The following is a 7,306-nucleotide window of genomic DNA, read 5'->3' on the forward strand; positions in this document are numbered from 1 at the left end:
TCGTCCACAAACAATACTTCCTCTCAGTGTTTCTCGATATCGGGAAGGCCTACTACACAACATGGCGTTTTGGCATATTAAAAGACTTGTCTCACCTGGGTGTGCGTGGTAGAATGCTTTCCATAATTGAGAGTTACTTGTCCAACTGGAAATTCCGTGTCCGTGTGGGCAGTATTCTCTCGCAAACATTTGTGCAAGAAACGGCAGTACCGCAAGGTGGTGTACTTAGTTGTACACTTTTTATTATTAAAATGAATTCCTTGCACCTGTCCATCCTCCGCAACATGTTCTATTCCACATATGTCGATGACGTCCAGCTTGGCTTTAAGTCATGCAACCTAGCAATGTGTGAGCGGCAGGTTCAGTTAGGTTTAAACAAGGTCTCCAAATGGGCAGAGGAAAACGGATTCCGGCTGAACCCAGGAAAAAGCACGTGTGTCTTGTTCTCCCGAAAGAAAGGCATGCACTCAGAACCCGACATTGAACTGAAAGGCCAACGTCTGTCTGTGAATGCGGAGTATAAATTCCTAGGCTTAATCTTGGACAACAAGTTTACCTTCGTACCACACATAAAGTATTTAAAAACAAAATGTTTAAAAGGCATGAATGTTATAAAAGTGTTGTCACGTACTACGTGGGGTAGTGACAGGAAATGCCTCATGAACCTGTATAGAAGCCTCATTCGCACCCGCTTAGATTATTGGGCCGTTGTTTATCAGTCTGCGACTCAAAGTGCTTTGAACATGCTGGATCCCGTGCACCATTTGGGCATCCGCCTTTCTACGGGTGCTTTTCGCACCTGCCCCGTAGAAAGCCTTTACGTTGAGTCAAATGAGTGGTCGCTTCATCTGCAAAGAACTTACATGTCCTTTGTATATTTTCTTAAGGTGAAAGCAAACAAGAGGCACCCCTCATACTCTACTATTAATTATTTGTCGAGCTCCATTCTGTTTCAAAACAGGCCTTCAATGAGGCAGCCCTTCTCAGTTCGCCTAAAGGGTCTAGCTGAGGACACTGGCGTGTCACTCGAACACAGTTTAATGGCTCCTGTAGCATACCTGCCACCTTGGCAGTGGCAGACTATAGATTGCGATGTGTCTTTTCTAGAAGTTACAAAACATGCGCCTATTGCCCATATTCGAACATACTTCTTGGAACTTCAACACAAATACACACGTACTGAGTTCTTTACAGATGCCTCTAAGTCTAATTCCTCTGTGTCCTACACTGCTGTCAGCCCTTCTTTTTCGGATGCTGGCCCTCTACATCCAGACACAAGTATCTTCACATCGGAAGCTTACGCGATACTTGTGGCAGCTAAACACATCAAACAATTACAAATACAAAAAAGCAAAAAAATTATATAGACTCTCTTAGTGTGGTAACGGCTCTGCACAGTGTTAAAAAACAAAAAAAACCCGGTCCTCGTCTCACTCTACTCCATTTTATGCACACTCTACACACTCAACCAACATGTTGTTGTGTGCTGGGTGCCAGGGCACCGTGAGATTCAAGGCAACATGATGGCGGATCAGCTTGCTGCATCCGTCCACGAAAGCACCGCCATTACACCCATATCAATCCCGGCCCTTGATCTTCAGCCGTCTCTCAAACGAAAGCTCAGGGACTACTGACAGAGCAACTGGGATACACACACACAAAACAAACTACACGTTATCAAGCCACACCTTGGCCATTAGCCACCAGTATCAAAATCACGTCACACAGAGGTAACATTAACGAGGCTCAGGATAGGACACACATACACGACACACTCATATTTTTTGTCCGGTGGCGATCCACCATTGTGTGACAGATGTGGTGAAGCACTAACAGTTTTTCACATTTTAATTCAGTGCAAACAATTGAACACTCTAATTAAACAACACTTTCCATCACCCTACCGACAACATATACCTTTACACCCTGCAATGTTCGTCGGTAGGGAACCGCTTTTTACTCATAAATCATTGTTAGCGTTTTTAAAAGAAATTCATAGCTTTCATGTCATATACCCGGGCATACCGTAGCACGACCTCTCCAGAGAGGTTTGCGCTGCGGTGGCTACACAATAAAGCACTTGCCTCACGGCCCTTTGACGCAAGGGTATGAATGAGTGAGGCACTTGTGCTAATGCCATACATGTCCACCATCGTTTTTATTATCATTAACTTTTGTCATCTATTCGCACCACACACACCTTTCACGGCATGGTCATGATTTTATTAATTGTATGTCTTTACCCACATTACCGCGAGGAATTTTATGGCCCTTATACAGCCGCTAATCACAATCATTGTCCACATCTCTTGTCCCATGAACTGGCGCTCTTTGCCATCAAATAGCCCTTGCGCCAAAAAACACCATATATCATCATCATACTGTATGCTTTTTTTTCTGGTATGCTTAGGTCTATCTTTATCAACTTGGCGATCGTGTCGGCAGCATCGAAAACTTACCGTTTTAGAATTCTCGACAGCAGTGAACGCAGAATGCTCTCTAGTGCTGCTGACAGGAATGGAACTATCGGTTTATCCGTTTGAAGTTCACGCAGAAAGGATTCTGATTCCTCAGCAATCGAAAGAGCAAAAGGTAGCTTTGCTGATAAGACCTGATTAGACACAGCTTCTTCAACCACTTTGTAGCTTAAGCATGTTGGCCTCTTGTGTGCTTTTTCTTTACACTGCTGCACAAATACAATGAGGTGTGGTAGAATCTCCAGTGCCCTACAAATTACAGTACTGTTTTCCAGCCACCTCACTGCACAGAACTTCAAGGAGAATTTCGAGCACCCCGTGAAGCTGACGAAGTCAGCGCGACGTGCAGGAATGCATTTGAACAGGTTGTAGGCGCTTCGAAGAAGTGATACCAAATCCCAGCCAGATGCAACGTGGCCAGCTTTATAAGCACCATTGATTGCATGAAGGCTACAGCTTCCTATGTCGAGGATATGGCTCTCATCTGACTCGCGAAGCTCTTCCTTCAGAGACTGCAAAAACTTAAAATTGACATTTGGCCCGTCCATGGACACTTGCAGGATTTTGGATCCTTTGATTTTCTCCACCGCTTGACGAAACGCTGACGCCAAGTCTTCAGCGCACGTATGACCCATGAAACAAAACGTCAGGTAGCGAGTCTTCACGCTGTAGTCAGCAGCATCCCAGTATCTAATGAGAACATCCATTTGCTGTTTCTGGGTGACCTTGTTCAGCGCCTCGCCGAAACAGACTACCAGGTAAGGCACATTGACGAGACTCGACAGCAACATATTGCGAAAGTACAGCGCAATGCCATAGCAAATGGTGTAGTCTACCTTGTCTTTACCCAGCTGAGCTTTTGCAGCCACCTCAGAAGTGGGAAACATCAGTGGAAAAATTGCCGCAGACGCTGCTGCAGAACGAAAGGATTCATGTGTCATTATGGTATTGAGACACCAAATTATTTCTGCTTTAGTCACGTTTTTCTTAAACAAAAAACCACCCACTGACACTTGCCTATATAGGAGCTGTAGTCACTGCAACTTCGGTAGCAGCAGGCGCAGATCCAGTGCTACTGCTAGGCGAGGTGTCCGTCGGGCTTTTAAAAAATGACAATAGCTTTGGCTGGGAAGCACTTTTGAGAAAATTCAATGCAGCAATGTGCTTCTTGCTAGAGGCATGAATTGAAACAGCTCTGTGACCCATGTTGCTCAGCAAAAACGTTTTTTGACAAACTGTACACATGGCTTTGTGCGGATCATTTTCCACAGGCCTAATCCAACTTGCATAGTCGGAGACACTTGGGTTCGCCCAGTCCGCATTAAAGGAACACATGTTGCCTCCTGACATCTTCGATGAAAAAATATTTTGCAGCGCGCGACACCGAAACGCAGCACTGATAAGCAGCGCGCGACACTGATGATCGCGTCTGAAATGCTGCAGGTCCGATGGATTTCTTCTCCCCAGAATATGCCTTCACAGAAATACACGGATATGTTCACTTCAAATCACAAAAGCACTTAGTCGAGGACAACGTCGCACAACACAATTCGCGCTACGCAGGAACTCCTGGAAAGCGTCCGCGAGAACGCAAAGCTCACAATTAACACATTTTCAGTCGTAGTAGAGCCTGGCCGCACTGTACAACAAAGGGACGTCGCCAGGCCACAGAACACCTGGCCGTGCTGGATTTATTGCGTGCGGATTGTCGTGGCTCAGCTCGATATGCTACGTTACCCTGCCTCCGCAGCCAGAATGCACAAACTAATTTTAGTAGAGGTCAGTGAATGCAAACGATGGTGCAAAAATAGGTGACACCGAAAACCTGCCGTGTTCCAGTTTGATTACGTAATTCTGGCTCTTGACGTCGTAAAAAAGCATAGCCTTCAGTATTGGCTACCAAAATGCATCGCCTCCAAGATTGGCTACCAAAACGCATCGCCTTCAAGATTTCCTACATAAAAAAAAAGCAGAGTGAACGTGGAACTTAGATCCCTCTGATCGTCCTTCTATGGAAATTTCATTTCCCTGACTGGCGGTTTGCCCAAAGCGATCGGCTGTGCGAGTCATTAGTAGTGTGGGCAGGCCCCAAGACAGTTTTCCCTGACTTGTCTCGCTTGATTGACGAATTCCCTGAAAATTCTTGACTTTTCCTGGTGGCTAAAAATTCCCTGACATTTCCAGGTTTTCCCGGTTTTCCCGGTCGCCAGACACCCTGCTAGTGCACTTCTCGATTCGTTCAATTTCTGTCAATGGAACAAGCATGTATTCGAGGAAGCTTTCCTTGTGCTTCTCGATTTCTTGGCGTTCCTGGGTGAGTTAATCGAAGAGGCTATATTGTATTGTGAACAGTGGAATGCGTAACAATATTCCTCATACTGCCCAGTTACTAAATGGCCAACATGCTTCAGTAATGCACTTTTTCTCGCAAAGTGAATAGACTTGTAGAGAAGACAACATGAGCACTAGATGAATGTTTCTAGTAAATGAATTACACATAATCAGAACACTATGCAATGATGGACAGATTGTGGTTCTATATTTGATAAGTTTGCATATTTAAAAAAATATAGAGAGAGCAGTCTAATAATACACGACCATGAGAACATTACAAGTAAAGCAACGTTGATAATTGAGGTTTCACTTTCACTGCACAAAATCATTTCCTCAACCCACATAAAAATACCTTGTGTAGTAGGTTGGTGGTACTGTTTATGTTGTTTCAGAACAGGTGGTGTGGGGTGCAGGTCTGTTTGCACATTACTTTTTACTATGCAAATCAGTGCTACTTGGCATAATCCTGCCTAAATTGGTATTTCTTTCATTTGCACCTTCTATGCAAATTAAAAAAAATCATGATTTGCTCTCTTCAGTTAAAACACACTACATAGATTTATTTTGAACTTTCACTGGCATCAAAAGGTTGTTATAGTGAGCCTGGCTTTATTGCATTCTATTTTTTTATTAAAAGTTTGTATGGGATGTAAATATCCAGCTGTACATGCCCAGTTGCCACACTGTGCATGATGTATATTGAAATGAAATTTTATCGGCACAGTTATGTAACTTCAAACAATCTTTTAGAGCATGACCTAAGCACACACCCAGATATTGAACATAATAAAGAACTTGAAGTGTGTCCATACACGCATTTCCTTACCTGAAAAGTGTGAACATTCCCTCATCCTCTGAGGCTGAATCAGTCTCCTCTAGGTTCATTTTTGGTATGCTCCGCAGAACCACGGCACTTGCACTTGCCCGTCTTAATCTCTCAAATATATCACTCTCACTTGGGTTGAAGGGCTGCGATATTTTGTTCACTTTAGTAGCTTGCATGCGTTTTTGCCTGGACTGTTGAGGTCTAGTTCGTCCAAAGAAGCTATGGTTGCCTGAAGTTGTAACAAAAATTGGTTACACAGGAACATTGGCTGATAATGCAAGATAAATACTATGTATCAGTACAAGATTATAGAAAAAGAAAATATGCAAATTACTTTTTTGGAGGTGGCCTTTTTCCAACTGCATGGCTGCGATGTGCAGGATAGGTCAGTTTGCACACGTGCAGCTGACTCCAAGCCAAAGAATGCGGCTGCAACATGGCTGCACACCTCACCTGGCCAGAAAAGAAATGACACATTGACTGAACTTGTTTTCCGTGCCAGCAGTACTACCTGCAGTGAATCCACATACCCAACTTTCCCCGCAGGGGCGTCTGCGCAAGCGGGCGTTTGGTGCATAGCTACACTACAGACCCGAGCTGACGGGGGATTTCCACATCTCCCACGCCTAGCCGTGTGTGGCTGAGCCATGTCCGAAGAAAAGGGGATCCTGGGGGCTGAGCTGATGCCGGGTGATTAGACCTTTAAGGACCCGCGGCAGAGGCAACACACCCCTTTTACCCCGACTTCACGTAGACGGCACCTCTGGGCTGACCCACCCAGGCGAAATCGGCAGTCGCCTTTTCCTATCCTTTTCTCTACCTACAACTTCACCTTTCCCTCTTACTTTAAATCTTTCCCCGCAGGGGCGCCTGCGCAAGTAGGTGTTTGGTGTGTAGCGACACCACGCACCCGAGCAAACGGGGGGGTTTCGACTCCCTCCCACGCCTAGCCGTGCGTGCGTGGCTTTGCCGTGCCCGGGGAAAAGGGGATCCTGGGGGTTGAGCCAATGCTGGGTGATTGGACCTTTAAGGCCCCCCAGTGGCGGCAACACACCCCTTTGGCCCCGGCTTCACGTAGACGGCACCCCCGGATTGACCCGCCCGGGAGGAATCGGCAGTCGCCTTTTCCTGTCTCCACCTCACATCTTCGTCTTTTCCCTTACTTTAAATCTTTCCTGTCCTCTACTCTCTTCCGTTGACTTCCGTGTTTCCAGGCGGCAAGGGTTAACCCTGTGTGGCTATCCTACCTTGGATACATCATATTCGGTTATAGTGGTGGTGTACAGCTGGCGTCTGCAGGGCCTGTGCTTACAGACCCTGCAGCGTCCCCTTGTAGGACTCCATGGTGGGTGGCTGGCGCCGCTGCCGAAAATAAACCTTTTCATATGGCTAGTTCCTTCCCCCCACTCCCTGATCGCCCTCAGAAAATAGGGCGCACCGATGAAGTCTTCCAGTTTTTTGGTCACCAGAGAGTAAGTATCCTTCCCCCGATTCCACGTTATCCACGCTGACACACCCGGCAAACCAGTGCGAACACTTTCACCTTTTCTTGTTTCGAAGTCTTTGACAGAAACATTTGGCCCAGGATATAAAGCATCGAGAATGGCAAGTGGTCACCTCCTGTTGGAACTCCGCGACCAGAAATAATATGAAAAATTGTCTAATCTAG

The 7,306-nt window shown here is 45.8% G+C and overlaps 1 pseudogene; it reads right to left on the bottom strand.

Annotated features, from left to right (window-relative positions):
• Nucleotides 1-2,455: 2,455 nt before the first annotated feature.
• Nucleotides 2,456-3,926, bottom strand: LOC142765430 (uncharacterized; annotated as a pseudogene).
• Between the last annotated feature and the right edge of the window lie 3,380 nt (nt 3,927-7,306).

This window comes from Rhipicephalus microplus, chromosome 1, assembly GCF_043290135.1.
Source record: "Rhipicephalus microplus isolate Deutch F79 chromosome 1, USDA_Rmic, whole genome shotgun sequence".
NCBI lineage: Eukaryota > Metazoa > Arthropoda > Arachnida > Ixodida > Ixodidae > Rhipicephalus > Rhipicephalus microplus.